This window comes from Oncorhynchus clarkii, chromosome 9 (genome assembly GCF_045791955.1).
Source record: "Oncorhynchus clarkii lewisi isolate Uvic-CL-2024 chromosome 9, UVic_Ocla_1.0, whole genome shotgun sequence".
Taxonomy (NCBI): Eukaryota; Metazoa; Chordata; class Actinopteri; order Salmoniformes; family Salmonidae; genus Oncorhynchus; species Oncorhynchus clarkii.
Genome location: NC_092155.1, coordinates 79,563,797 through 79,579,036, shown reverse-complemented (window position 1 = coordinate 79,579,036; position 15,240 = coordinate 79,563,797). Strand labels below are relative to the sequence as shown.

Below are 15,240 nucleotides of genomic sequence, written 5' to 3'. Positions count from 1 at the left end.
ACATAGTAAATAATGGTAACTTCTCAGAAAGTATAGAGCCTTTATGAGGAGTAAAACAAGGCTGTCCGTTGTCTCCATATCTATTTATTATGGCCATTGAAATGCTATTAGAATTAGATCCAACAACAACATCAGGGTTAGAAGTTCAGGGGATAAAAACAAAAGTGTCCATGTATGGCCCAGAGTCGCCTCTTCACTGTTGACGTTGAGACTGGACAGAGGAACTCTGCTCTGTTTTGTGAAGGGAGTAGTACACAGCGTTGTGCAAGATCTTGAGTTTCTTGGCAATTTCTCACATGGAATAGCCTTCATTTCTCAGAACAAGGATAGACTGACGAGTATCACAAGAAAGCGCGTTGTTTCTGGTCATTTTGAGCCTGTAATCGAACCCACAAATGCTGATGGTCCAGATACTCACCTCGTCTAAAGAAGGCCAGTTTTATTGCTTTTTTAATCAAGACAACAGTTTTCAGCTGTGCTAACATAATTGCAAAAGGGTTTTCTAATGATCAATTAGCCTTTTAAAATGATAAACTAGGATTAGCTAACACAACGTGCCATTGAAACACAGGAGTGATGGTTGCTGATAATGGGCTTCTGTACGCCTATGTAGATATTCCATTAAAAATCTGCCGTTTCCAGCTACAATAGTCATTTACAACATGATCAATTTGATCAATGATCAATTACACTGATCAATTTGATGTGATTTCAATGGACAACAAAAAAAAAATGTGATTTTCTTTCAGAAACAAGGACATTTCTAAGTGACCCCAAACTTTTTAAAGGTAGTGTAGATCTGAATGTAACGGCATTTTAGATGTCATTTTTAAGGCAACAAAAAGTGGGGGGAAAAAGTTCAAGGGGGTGTTGACTTTCTATAGCTACCTTGTACCGCTGCACGTAGGTCGGTACCTCTACGCCCTCCCAACAGACATGCTATTTTCAGTCCTCATTGTTATTGGTAATTCACTATGTATTTTTTCCTCGGCGCACTATTTCTGTAGGAGGATGTCCCTTGGGGGCATCTGTACCTATGTAGGACATGCAAGGGTTATGTTAATAAACAGGCTGGAGCCTGTGGTCGCGCATCTTTATTTTAGATCATGCTACATGGTGTCAGATGTGGTTTTAAAATTCACATAAACGTGAAGGAGGTACCAAGTGAATCATACATTCAGGCTGTTTCAAAGCAGGGAGGGCGCAGTGTTGGAGATAAAACAGCGCATATCATTATTTTGCTAGCTAACGAGCAAGGACTAAGCTACTGCTAAGCAACATGTTGCAAGAGGAAGAAGCTGGCGGGATTTCAGGGTTTGCGACTCCAAGTTCAACGGGCTCTGGCGCAAACACGGACAGGCCAGTGGCTAGTGCTGACGGATTTCGCATTAGTCCCCAAAAACTGGCCGAAATGGATCAGGCGCTTTGAAAGGTGCAGGGTAGCATCAGGCTTAAACGGCATGTTTTATCGTTAACTATTCATACCATACCATACCGAACCACATCCCTACCGACTAGGAGAACCACAGAATAATAAAAGTGAATGGAGGGCCGTGAGCAGTAGGATGCCAGATTTACTCAGAGAGAGAGAGAGAGACAGAGAGAGACAGAGAGAGAGAGACAGAGAGAGAGAGACAGAGAGAGACAGAGAGAGAGAGACAGAGAGAGAGGGACAGACAGAGGGAGAGAGAGAGAGAGAGACAGACAGACAGAGACAGAGGGAGAGACAGAGAGAGACAGAGAGAGAGGGACAGACAGAGGGAGAGAGAGAGAGAGAGAGAGACAGACAGACAGAGACAGAGAGAGAGAGACAGAGAGAGAGAGACAGAGAGAGGGAGACAGACAGAGGGAGACAGAGAGAGAGACAGAGAGAGACAGAGAGACAGACAGAGGGAGAGAGAGAGAGACAGAGAGAGACAGAGAGAGAGGGACAGACAGAGGGAGAGAGAGAGAGAGACAGAGGGAGAGAGAGAGAGAGCGAGAGAGATAGAGAGAGAGAGAGAGAGAGACAGAAAGAGGGAGAGAGAGGGAGGCAGACAGAGGGAGAGAGAGTGAGAGAAAAGGGGGCTGTTAGAGTGCACGCTGAAACACACCAATCAGAGAAACAGACAGCATCAGTCGTGTCTGGGCTCGCGCTGCACTGTTGGTTCTTTACCAAGTGGTGAGATCAGATGATACCGAAAATATATATATATTTTTAAATAACTGAACCGAAACACCGAACAGGCTACGTCTGAGGTTTGTGTTGCGGGTAAAGTTTGGATTTTAGACAGCTTGCGCTGAGTGAAGCTCCTCCCGTCTCTCCCTTCACCGTGGACACAGCAGGTAAAGTCCAGTTTATCTCTCCCTTTTTTTAATCATGGTCTATCGCTTCTCTGTGATGCGTTCTGGCAGAGAGAGCAAAAAGATAATTCTACCTCCTCTTTAAACCGCAACAGTTTGTGTCACGAACTGCAACGCAGCTGAGGTTTTTCACGCTCAACAGTTTCCCTGTGTGTATCAAGAATGGTCCACCACCCAAAGGACATCCAGTCAACTTGACACGACTGTGGGAAGAATTGGAGTAAACATGTGGCCAGCATCCCTGTGGAACGCTTTTGACACCTTGTTGAGTCGAATTGAGGCTGTTTTGAGGGCAAAGTGGGGGTGCAACTCAATATTAGGAAGGTGTTCTTAATGTTTTGTGCACTCAGCTGTATGTGGTATTATTCAGCTGTATGGGGTATTATTCAGCTGTGTGGGGTATTATTCAGCTGTATGGGGGTATTATTCAGCTGTATGGGGTATTATTCAGCTGTGTGGGGTATTATTCAGCTGTATGGGGTATTATTCAGCTGTATGGGGGTATTATTCAGCTGTATGGGGGTATTATTCAGCTGTATGGGGTATTATTCAGCTGTATAGGGGTATTATTCAGCTGTATGGGGTATTATTCAGCTGTATGGGGTATTATTCAGCTGTATGGGGGTATTACTCAGCTGTATGGGGGTATTATTCAGCTGTATGGGGTATTATTCAGCTGTATGGGGCTAATATTCAGCTGTATGGGGTATTAGTAGTGCTCAGCTTACAGCATAGCTCAGTTTTCCTCTCAGCAGCCCTTACACACACACACGCACGCACACACACACACACGCACGCACGCACGCACGCACACACACACACAAAATGTCTAGAGAGAGACAATATGATGTCTATACAGTGGGGCAAAGAAGTATTTAGTCAGCCACCAATTGTGCAAGTTCTCCCACTTAAAAATATGAGAGAGGCCTGTAATTGAGAGAGGCCTGTAAAATGAGAAAAAAAATCCAGAAAATCACATTGTAGGATTTTTAATGAATTTATTTGCAAATTATGGTGGAAAATAAGTATTTGGTCACCTACAAACAAGCAAGATTTCTGGCTCTCACAGACCTGTAACTTCTTCTTTAAGAGGCTCCTCTGTCCTCCACTCGTTACCTCTATTAATGGCCCCTGTTTGAACTTGTTATCAGTATAAAAGACACCTGTCCACAACCTCAAACAGTCACACTCCAAACTCCACTATGGCCAAGACCAAAGAGCTGTCAAAGGACACCAGAAACAAAATTGTAGACCTGCACCAGACTGGGAAGACTGAATCTGCAATAGGTAAGCAGCTTGGTTTGAAGAAATCAACTGTGGGAGCAATTATTAGAAAATGGAAGACATACAAGACCACTGATAATCTCCCTCGATCTGGGGCTCCACGCAAGATCTCACCCCGTGGGGTCAAAATGATCACAGGAATGGTGAGCAAAAATCCCAGAACCACCCGGAGGGACCTAGTGAATGACCTGCAGAGAGCTGGGACCAAAGTAACAAGGCCTACCATCAGTAACACACTACGCCGCCAGGGACTCAAATCCTGCAGTGCCAGACGTGTCCCCCTGCTTAAGCCAGTACATGTCCAGGCCCGTCTGAAGTTTGCTAGAGAGCATTTGGATGATCCAGAAGAAGATTGGGAGAATGTCATATGGTCAGATGAAACCAAAATATAACTTTTTGGTAAAAACTCAACTCGTCGTGTTTGGAGGACAAAGAATGCTGAGTTGCATCCAAAGAACACCATACCTACTGTGATGCATGGGGGTGGAACATCATGCTTTGGGGCTGTTTTCCTGCAAAGGGACCATGACGACTGATCTGTGTAAAGGAAAGAATGAATGGGTTCATGTATCGTGAGATTTTGAGTGAAAACCTCCTTCCATCTGCAAGGGCATTGAAGATGAAAAGTGGCTGGGTCTTTCAGCATGACAATGATCCCAAACACACCGCCCGGGCAACGAAGGAGTGGCTTTGTAAGAAGCATTTCAAGGTCCTGGAGTGGCCTAGCCAGTCTCCAGATCTCAACCCCATAGAAAATCTTTGGAGGGAGTTGAAAGTCTGTGTTGCCCAGCAACAGCCCCAAAACATCACTGCTCTAGAGGAGATCTGCATGGAGGAATGGGCCAAAATACCAGCAACAGTGTGTGAAAACCTTGTGAAGACTTACAGAAAACGTTTGACCTCTGTCATTGCCAACAAAGGGTATATAACAAATTATTGAGATAAACTTTTGTTATTGACCAAATACTTATTTTCCACCATCATTTGCAAATAAATTCATTAAAAATCCTACAATGTGATTTTCTGGATTTTTTTTCTCTCATTTCGTCTGTCATACTGTATCTGTAGTTTGTGGACCATGCTAGGCTGTAGTTTGTGGACCATGCTAGGATGTAGTTTGTGGACCATGCTATGATGTAGTTTGTGGACCATGCTAGGATGTAGTTTGTGGACCATGCTAGGCTGTAGTTTGTGGACCATGCTAGGATGTAGTTTGTGGACCATGCTATGATGTAGTTTGTGGACCATGCTAGGCTGTAGTTTGTGTACCATGCTAGGCTGTAGTTTGTGGACCATGCTAGGATGTAGTTTGTGGACCATGCTAGGCTGTAGTTTGTGGACCATGCTAGGATGTAGTTTGTGGACCATGCTAGGCTGTAGTTTGTGGACCATGCTAGGCTACAGTTTGTGGACCATGCTAGGATGTAGTTTGTGGACCATGCTAGGATGTAGTTTGTGGACCATGCTAGGATGTAGTTTGTGGACCATGCTAGGATGTAGTTTATGGACCATGCTAGGCTGTAGTTTGTGGACCATGCTAGGATGTAGGATATTCTAGGCTGTTGGCTGTAGTTTGTAGGCTATTCTAGGCTATAGGCTGTAGGCTATTCTGGGCTGTAGGTTTTAGACTGTAGTCTGTAGGCTGTAGACTATGCTAGGCTGATAGCACAGTACTGTTTGCACCACCGAGAGCTGGTAACACAGTACTGTCTGCACCACCGAGAGCTGGTAACACAGTACTGTCTGCACCACCGAGAGCTGATAACACAGTACTGTCTGCACCACCGAGAGCTGGTAACACAGTACTGTCTGCACCACCGAGAGCTGATAACACAGTATTGTCTGCACCACCGAGAGCTGATAGCACAGTACTGTCTGCACCCGCAAGAGTTGATAGCACAGTACTGTCTGCATCCCCCGAGAGCTGGTATCACAGTACTGTCTGCACCACCGAGAGCTGATAACACAGTACTGTCTGCACCACCGAGAGCTGATAGCACAGTACTGTCTGCACCCCCAAGAGTTGATAGCACAGTACTGTCTGCATCCCCCGAAAGCTGGTAACACAGTACTGTCTGCACCACCGAGAGCTGATAACACAGTACTGTCTGCACCACCGAGAGCTGATAACACAGTACTGTCTGCACCACCGAGAGCTGATAACACAGTACTGTCTGCACCACGAGAGCTGGTAACACAGTACTGTCTGCACCACCGAGAGCTGATAACACAGTACTGTCTGCATCCCAAATGGCACCCTATTGCCCTGATAGCATCCCTTTGGGAGGCAGCATGTGGCCCTACAGGAGACTAATACAGTTTTAAGAGGTTCTTGTTTGATAGTGTATATTTGTGTGTTACAGAGTGTATTTGTGTGTTATAATGTATATATGTTTGTTATAGTGTATATTTGTTTGTTAATAGTATATCTTTGTGTGTTACAATGTATCTTTGTGTGTTACAATGTATCTTTGTCTGTTACAGTGTATCTAGCTAATTTTCCCCCAACATCGGACACTCTCTAGCGGTTAGAGGATTAAATCACCTTGAACTCAACATTTAAATGGACTGGAAAATAACGGTAAGTTTTGCGACTAAAGAAACCTTTTCAGCTAGCTGAAAACGGATTATAATAGCAATTTATGTAAGTTAAATTAGGTTTGGAGAGTTTTCAAAAAAGTTATGTATGTACACATTTTGTGGGACACGCTGTATATTGTCAAATTTGACTGCGTGACACACCACACGTAATTTAATATCCAACGTTTTACCTCTGAAATATAGCTAACGTCCTTTTTTTTTTTTACCGAAAGGATAGCGAACTGACGTTAGTCAACTACCTTGTAAACACATTGGATACGAGGTTTGGTGTCTCTTTTTTTAACAAAATTAAACGGATATATCTTACAATTGAACAAAATAGTAAGGTGGCCGATAATACGGGACGTGTTTTTTTGCCAAGTCGTTTATCAAAAAGCTGATAGTAGTAGAATTTCCACTGAAATGTCAAACATGCTAATTGCTGACCCGTTAGCTAACATTTTTACGACACCAATAATCACCAAACATAGATGGCTTGATCACAAGATAACACTGTTGAAGGTAATATATTTCTTAAACAATGTTTAATATGCCGATAATACAGGGTGCTACACTATATTTGTTTGTTATAGTGTATATTTGTGTGTTATTGTGTATATTTGTATGTCATAGTGTATATTGGGGTGTTATATCAATCAATCAAATGTATTTATATAGCCCTTCTTACATCAGCTGATATCTCAAAGTGCTGTACAGAAACCCAGCCTAAAACCCCCAAACAGCAAGCAATGCAGGTGTAGAAGCACGGTGGCTAGGAAAAACTCCCTAGATAGGCAGGAACCTAGGAAGAAACCTAGAGAGGAACCAGGCTCTGAGGGGTGGCCAGTCCTCTTCTGGCTGTGCCGGGTGGAGATTATAACAGAACATGGCCAAGATGTTCAAATGTTCACAAATGACCAGCATGGTCAAATAATAATAATCACAGTGGTTGTAGAGGGTGCAACAGGTCAGCACATCAGGAGTAAATGTCAGTTTTCATAGCCGATCATTCAGAGTTAGAGAGAGAGAGTTGAAAGCAGCAGGTCCGGGAGAAGGTAGCAAGTCTAGTGAACAGGTCAGGGTTCCATAGTCGCAGGCAGAACAGTTGAAACTGGAGCAGCAGCAACACCCGGTGGACTGGATCCAGCAAGGAGTCATCCGGCAAGGTTGTACTGAGGCATGGTTCTAGGGCTCAGGTCCTCTGAGAGAAAGAGAGAAAGATGGAAAGAGAGAAAGAGGGAGCGAAAGAAAGAGAATTAGAGGGAGCATACTTAAATTCACAAAGGACATCGGATAAGAGAAATACTCCAGATAGAACAGAAGGACCCTAGCTCCCCACCACATAGACTATTGCAGCATAGATACTGGAGACTGAGACAGGAGAGGTCAGGAGACACTGTGGCCACGTCCGACGATACCCGCGGACAGGGCCAACCAGGCAGGATATAACCCCACCCACTTTTCCAAAGCACAGCCCCCACACCACAAGAGGGATATCTCCAACCACCAACTTACCATCCTGAGACAAGGCCGAGTATAGCCCACGAATATCTCTCCCACGGCACGAATCCAAGGGGGGTGCCAACCCAGACAGGAAGATTATGTCAGTGACTCAACCCACTCAAGTGACGCACCCCTCCTAGGGACGGCATGGAAGAGCACCAGTAAGCCAGTGACTCAGCCCCTGTAATAGGGTTAGAGGCAGAGAATCCCAGTGGAGAGAGCTGGAGAGAGGAGTCTTCAATAAAGACTTAAAGGTCGAGACCGAGTCTGCGTCTCACATGGGTAGGCAGACCATTCCATAGAAATGGAGCTCCAAAGGAGAAAGTCCTGCCTCAAGCTGTTTGCTTAGAAATTCTAGGGACAGTAAGGAAACCTGCGTCTTGTGACCGTAGCGTACGTGTAGGTATGTACGGCAGGACCAAATCGGAAAGATAGGTAGGAGAAAGCCCATGTAATGCTTTGTAGGTTAGCAGTAAAACCTTGAAATCAGCCCTTGCCTTGACAGGAAGCCAGTGTAGGGAGGCTAGCACTGGAGTAACATGATCAAATGTTTTGGTTCTAGTCAGGATTCTAGCAGCCGTATTTAGCACTAACTGAAGTTTATTTAGTGCTTTATCCGGGTAGCCAGAAAGTAGAGCATTGCAGTAGTCTAACCTAGAAGTGACAAAAGTATGGATTCATTTTTCTGCATCATTTTTGGATAGAAAGTAGAAAGTTTCTGATTTTTGCAATGTTACGCAGATGGAAAAAAAGCTGTCCTTGAAACGGTCTAGATATGTTCGTCAATAGAGAGATCAGGGTCCAGAGTAACGCCGAGGTCCTTCACAGTTTTATTTGAGATGACTGTACAACCATCAAGATTAATTGTCAGATCCAACAGAATATCTCTTTGTTTCTTGGAACCTAGAACTAGAACTAGCATCTCTGTTTTGTTTAAAATAAAAACCGTTGCCGCCATCCACTTCCTTATGTCTGAAATGCAGGCTTTCAGGGAGGGCAATTTTGTGGCTTCACCATGTTTCATCGAAGTGTACAGCTCTATGTCGTCCACATAGCAGTGAAAGTTAACTATGTTTCCGAATAACATCACCAAGAGGTAAAATATAAAGTGACAACAATAGAGGTCCAAAAAAATGAACCTTGAGGAACACCAGAATTTACAGTTGATTTGTCAGAGGACAAACCATCCACAGAGACAAATAAGATCTAAACTTGTCCGTGTAGACCGATTTGGGTTTCCAATCTCTCCAAAATAATGTGGTGATTGATGGTATCTAAAGAAGTATTAGAGTTCTAGGAGCACGAGGACAAAATTAAGGCAGTTATACAATTTTAAAAACATTACAATATATTCATTACAGAATTTACAACACGCTAAGAGTGTGTCCTCAGGCCCATACTCCACTACCACATATCTACAACACAAAATCCATGTGTAGGTGTGTTTATAGTGTGTCTATGCATCTGTCTGGGCCGATGTTTGTGTTGCTTCACTGTTCCAATGTGTATTTTTATCTGTTTTTTAAATCTAATTCTACTGCTTGCATGAGTTACTTGATGTGGAATAGAGTTCCATGTAGTCATGGCTCTATGTGGTACTGTGCGCCTCCCATAGTCTGTTCTGGACTTGGGGACTGTGAAGAGACCTCTGGTGGCATGTCTTGTGGGGTATGTATGGGTGTCTGCGCTGTGAGCTAGTAGTTTAAACAGACCTCTGGTGGCATGTCTTGTGGGGTATGGATGGGTGTCTGAGCTGTGTGCTAGTAGTTTAAACAGACAGCTCGGCACATTCAACATGTCAACATGTCAACCTCCAATCGTGTTGAGTCATCCACATACAAAGACACACGGGCTTTACTCAAAGCCAGTGGCATGTCGTTAGTAAAGACATATTTTATGTCGTTAGTAAAGATTGAAAAAAGTAAGGGGCCTAAACAGCTACCCTGGGGAATTCCTGATTTTACCTGGATTATGTTGGAGAGGCTTCCATTAAAGAACCCCCTCTTTAAAAAAAAATACATTTAAGTACGCAAGTCAGTTAATTAAGAACAAATTCTTATTTACAATGACAGCCTACACCTGCCAAACCCAGACGACGCTGGGCCAATTGTACACCACTCGATGGGACTCCCAATCATGGCCGGTTGTGATACAGCCTGCATCTGAACCAGGGTGCCTGATGCCTCTAGCACTGAGATGCAGTGCCTTAGACCGCTGCTCCACCTGGGAGCCCTCTTTATCCACAATATAGCAGGTGTAAAGTTATAACACATCAGTTTTTCCAGCAGCAGACTATGATCAATAATGTCAAAAGCCGCACTGAAGTCTAACAAAGCAGCCCCCGCAATCTTTTTATACATTTCTCTCAGCCAATCATCAGTCATTTGTGTAAGTGCTGTGCTTGTTGAATGTCCTTTCCTATAAGCGTGAAAAGTCTGTTGTCAATTTGTTTACTGTAAAATAGCATTGAATCTGGTCAAACACAATTTTTTCCAGAAGTTTACTTAGGGTTGGTAACAGGCTGATTGGTCGGCTATTTGAGCCAGTAAAGGGGGCTTTACTATTCTTGGGTAGCAGAAGGACTTTTGCTTCCCTCCAGGCCTGAGGGCACACACTTTCTAGTAGACTTAAATTGAAGATATGGCAAATAGGAGTGGCAATATTGTCCTCTATTATCCTCAGTAATTTTCCATCCAAGTTTACAAACCCCGTTGGCTTGTCATTGTTGATAGACAACGGGGAAAAAAATGTGCCTCTTCCATACTCGCTTTACGGAATTCAAAATTACAATGCTTGTCTTTCATAATTTGGTCAGATATACTTGGATGTGTAGTGTCAGTGTTTGTTGCTGGCATGTCATGCCTAAGTTTGATTATCTATCTATTATCTATCCAATGAAAAAATCAGGAAAGTAGGTGGTGATATCAGTCAGTTTCATAATGAATGAGCCCTTTGATTCAATGAATGATGCCTTTTTCCCCCAAAAATGTTATTGCTATTTAAGTTGCTCCAAGGGTTTTTACTATTTTTACATTCTTTGTCATTTATGTTTCAAAGTTTCTTCTTCTTAGCCATTCGTTTTCCCTCTCAACCATTTTTCAATTCCTCATCAATCCACGGGGATTAACAAACAGTTTTTACAATAATTTTCTTAAATGTGCTTATTAGAAACTGAAATAAGCAATTTCATAAATGTGTCAAGTGCAACGTATATTTTCTCCTCACATCACAGAACAACAACTATTCTTTATATCATCAACATAGGAATCATTACAAAACCTATTCTATGACCTCTTATACACTATATTAGGTCCAGCCTTAGGAAGTTTGGTTTTCCTAGACATGGCTACTTTATTGTGATCCCTGCATCCGATCTGGATACTGCTTTCAAGCACATTTCTGCAGCATTAGTGAAGATGTGATCAATACATGTTGATGACTTCATTCCCGTGCTGTTTGTAACTACCCTGGTAGGTTGACTGATAACCTGAACCAGGTCGCAGGCACTAGTTACAGTTAGAAGCTTTTTCTGGAGTGGGCAGCCTGATGAAAGCCAGTCAACATGTAATGTATGTAATGAAATTAATTATGTGTACACATGAAGACAATTGAAAGGGTGAAATGAGAAACGTCATTGTTTGCTAACTGATCGACTTTGATATCAAGCTAATGTGGATTATAGATTGAATAACCATTCACTGTTTGTATTCTTTCATGATTTATGATAAATAGTTACGAGCCTAAATGACTCGCGGATGATTACTATTGACTTCTTAACGAACTGGATTGTTGACTCCCCTAATTATGTTAATCGTGAATGATTGTCATGTGATCTTTGGGATGAGGAATTTGATTGGATACATAGTAAATATTCCACTTTATGGTTAAAGGAATTCCTGCCTCAGTCTCATCCATTCCTCTGTCACCTGACCACCTGTTCACCTTCACTGTCAGTCATCCTACCTGTCCAGCTACCCACACAGATTCCACTAATCTGTCAATGGTGGAATCATAACACATGTTATCCAGATACTGACTGTTAGCACTTGGTGGTCTATGGCAGCTTCCCACCAGAATGGGCTTTAGGTGAGGCGGATGAACCTGTAGCCATATTACTTCAACAGTATTTAACATTATCCAGATACTGACTGTTAGCACTTACTGGTCTATAGCAGCTTCCCACCAGAATGGGCTTTAGGTGAGGCGGATGAACCTGTAGCCATATTACTTCAACAGTATTTAACATGATAGGTGCATCTGCCTCACCTAAAGCCCATTCTGGTGAGAAGCTCTTGTTCTGAGCCCTTGAAGTAGTTATTTATTTTGCTCTGCAAGGGCCGTAGCTTTTGTGGAGCGATGGGTAACGGTGCTTCGAGGATGACTGTTGTGTGCAGAGGGTCCCTGGTTCGAGCCCAGGTAGGGGCGAGGAGGGACGGAATCTACACTGTTACAACACTGTTACATTACCACTATCTCATTTAAAAATCCAATTTCAACTGTTCAGAGCTGCCCTTCATAATGCCATTAAAACCCACATGGACTACGATGATAGAAATCTGTTCTATGTCCTGGAGCAGCTAAATGATGTAATTTACTCAAGCTCTGGAATATGACATTGTTTTTGCACCAGGGACAGTCACATTTCTTACCATGGAGCTTCCCAAAATCACCCGCTCGATCCAGAACGGGGACATAAGGTTGCGACTTCGAAGGAGTAGGCACTGAGGCCGTAGAGAGACAAGGCTCCAGGGTTGAGAAACTATTCATCCGCTCCGAGCCTCTTGTTGGGAGTGCAGGCTGCCTCGACGGCTCGTGACATGCGACCATTGTTGATTGTCATGCTACTCTTGCTATGCTCATTTGACCATGCTATCAGATGGGGGGAGGAGAGGCAGGAGATGGCTCGCCTCCGTGCAAAACCGGCCAGTCGACAAGACTGAGATGCATCCAACATGCGTGAACGCCGTCCAGCCACCCGCATAGAAAAAGTAAACATTCCACTCTGCATATTCCCCAGTTTCTTACATAGGCTGGGGACCTGCGTGATCAAGGACGCCACCTCAATACTATAATCCTCGGCAAAAAAACAATTGTTGCATTGGAACTCTGGGTGATCCAGTTTGTCCTGAAACAAAGGTAGATACAGATCCTGCTGCATTGGAACTCTTTGGGGCGGCAGCATAGCCAAGTGGTTAGAGCATTGGACTAGTAACCGAAAGGTTGCAAGATCAAATCCCCGAGCCGACAAGGTACAAAGCTGTCGTTCTGCCCCTGAACAAGGCAGTTAACCCACTGTTCCTAGGCCATCATTGAAAATAAGAATTTGTTCTTAACTGACTTGCCTAGTTAAATTAATACAACTCAGGACAAACTGAGTGATCAGTTTGTCCTGAGACAACTTCTCCAGTGCTGGAACTGTTCATTTACTATCTACTTCGTTAGCTTGATGACGTTAGCAACTTAGCTAGGTTATGAGCGAAACAAAGAGATACAGATAGAGAGCAGGTGGAGGCTGTTTGCTAGGGAACCTTTGTTCCTTTGTATCAGACTGTAATGAGTGACGTGCTGAATGAAACAGCTGACAGAATGCATAACCTTGGCTATAACGTACACATGGATAGCACATTGCTTTTCACTTGGTTGCGATTCCACATCCCTTAACGCCTGTTAGACGCCAGTCATAAAGATTATCTTATTATCTTATCTGCAGTTAAGCTAGGTAGTGTGTTGGAATATTCTAATTTTGTCAATTTTGTCAACTTTGTCATTTCTTCAAACAATCCTCTTTATTCAATATCGATTAATTATTGCAATAATGAGACTGTTGGGCCGAGCAGACCATGCTGTTTCTGGTATAGCTGATACCAAGAATGCTCAGTCATGGCTGGTTCAATCCCTCCCATATAGATTGGGGGACACCATAAGCCACTTTGGGTTCATCCTCTGGTCATCTGCCTGTGGTGCCGTTTCCCAGATGCCAGGATAATTAGCAATACTGATGCCTTGGTTCTGTTCCTCCAGGCTCTCTCTATCACTCTACCCACCACATCTGATCTATGGAATGCCAGCTGTGGGTTTTTATGGCTCCTCTCAGTTCATACATACATGTAATAGAACAGAAATGTCTTACTGTTTAGTTAAGTGTATAATTGTCAAATGTCCAACAAATCAGGTAAATCTGTAATTTTTTCGAACACACTAGCTACTAAATTACTCAACCAGTGATTAAGTGTAATTGATGAAGCAAACATCAAATACATATTGGTAGAGCATACAACACATTTAAAAGCTTTACTCACTGGAGGATGACTTGGTGGAGTAGCCATTCCAACATTGAATGATATCTCTAACACCTGTGTTCTATCTGTGTTCTTTCTGTGTTCTGTGTTCTGTCTGTGTTCTATCTGTGTTCTGTGTTTTGTCTGTGTTCTATTTGTGTTCTGTCTGTGTTCTATCTGTGTTCTGTGTTCTGTCTGTGTTCTATCTGTGTTCTATCTGTGTTCTGTCTGTGTTCTATCTGTGTTCTATCTGTGTTCTATCTGTGATATCCCGGCTGTCTGGCTCTGAGTCATATCATTCAACATCTTCCGGTCGTTCAGATGTGAAGACAACTTCTTACAATATTTTATAGTTCAATGGAGACTGAGATGAAGCTTGCAATTGTTGATCCATTCGCCATAGCAACGCGGAATGTTAGTGTCATAATAACAATGATGTTAATGCCCACTAATACAGTCGAAGTCAGAAGTTTACATGTTAACAAACTACAATTTTGGCAAGTCGGATGTGCATGACACAAGCCATTTTTCTAGCAATTGTTTGATTATTATTTCACTGTATCACAATTCCAGTGGGTCAGAAGTTTACATACACTAAGTTGACTGTGCCTTTAAACAGCTTGGAAAATTGGCTTTAGAAGTTTCTGATAGGCTAATTGACATCATTTGAGTCAATTGGAGGTGTACCTTTCAAGGCCTACGTTCAAAATCAGTGCCTCTTTGCTTGACATCATGGGAAAATCTAAAGAAATCAGCTAAGACCTCAGAAAAAAAATTGTAGACCTCCACAAGTCTGATACATCCTTGGGAGCAATTTCCAAACGCCTGAAGGTACCACGTTCATCTGTACAAACAATAGTACACAAGTATAAACACCATGGGACCATGCAGCCGTAAAACCGCTCAGGAACGAGGCGCTTTATCTGAGAGACGAACGTACTTTGGTGCGAAAAGTGCAAATCAATCCCAGAACAACAGCAAAGGACCTTGTGAAGATGCTGGAGGAAACAGGTACAAAAGTATCTATATCCACAGTAAAATGAGTCCTATATTGACATAACCTGAAAGGCCGCTCAGCAAGGAGGAAACCACTGCTCCAAAACCGCCATTAAAAATCCAGACTACGGTTTGCAATTGCACATGGGGACAAAGATTGTACTTTTTGGAGAAATGTCCTCTGGTCTGATGAAACAAAAACAGAACTGTTTGGCCATATTGACCATCGTTATGTTTGGAGGACAAAGGGGGAGGC

At 43.0% G+C, this 15,240-nt stretch overlaps 1 protein-coding gene across 1 annotated transcript in view; it reads left to right on the top strand.

The window, feature by feature from the left end:
- Positions 1–2,143: 2,143 nt before the first annotated feature.
- Positions 2,144–15,240, top strand: part of LOC139417634 (CaM kinase-like vesicle-associated, like) — a 120,687-nt gene continuing 107,590 nt past the window's right edge. The window contains exon 1 of the mRNA XM_071166841.1: positions 2,144–2,325. The gene's annotated coding sequence lies outside the window, so the exon portion shown is untranslated. The remainder of the gene's footprint in view (positions 2,326–15,240) is intronic.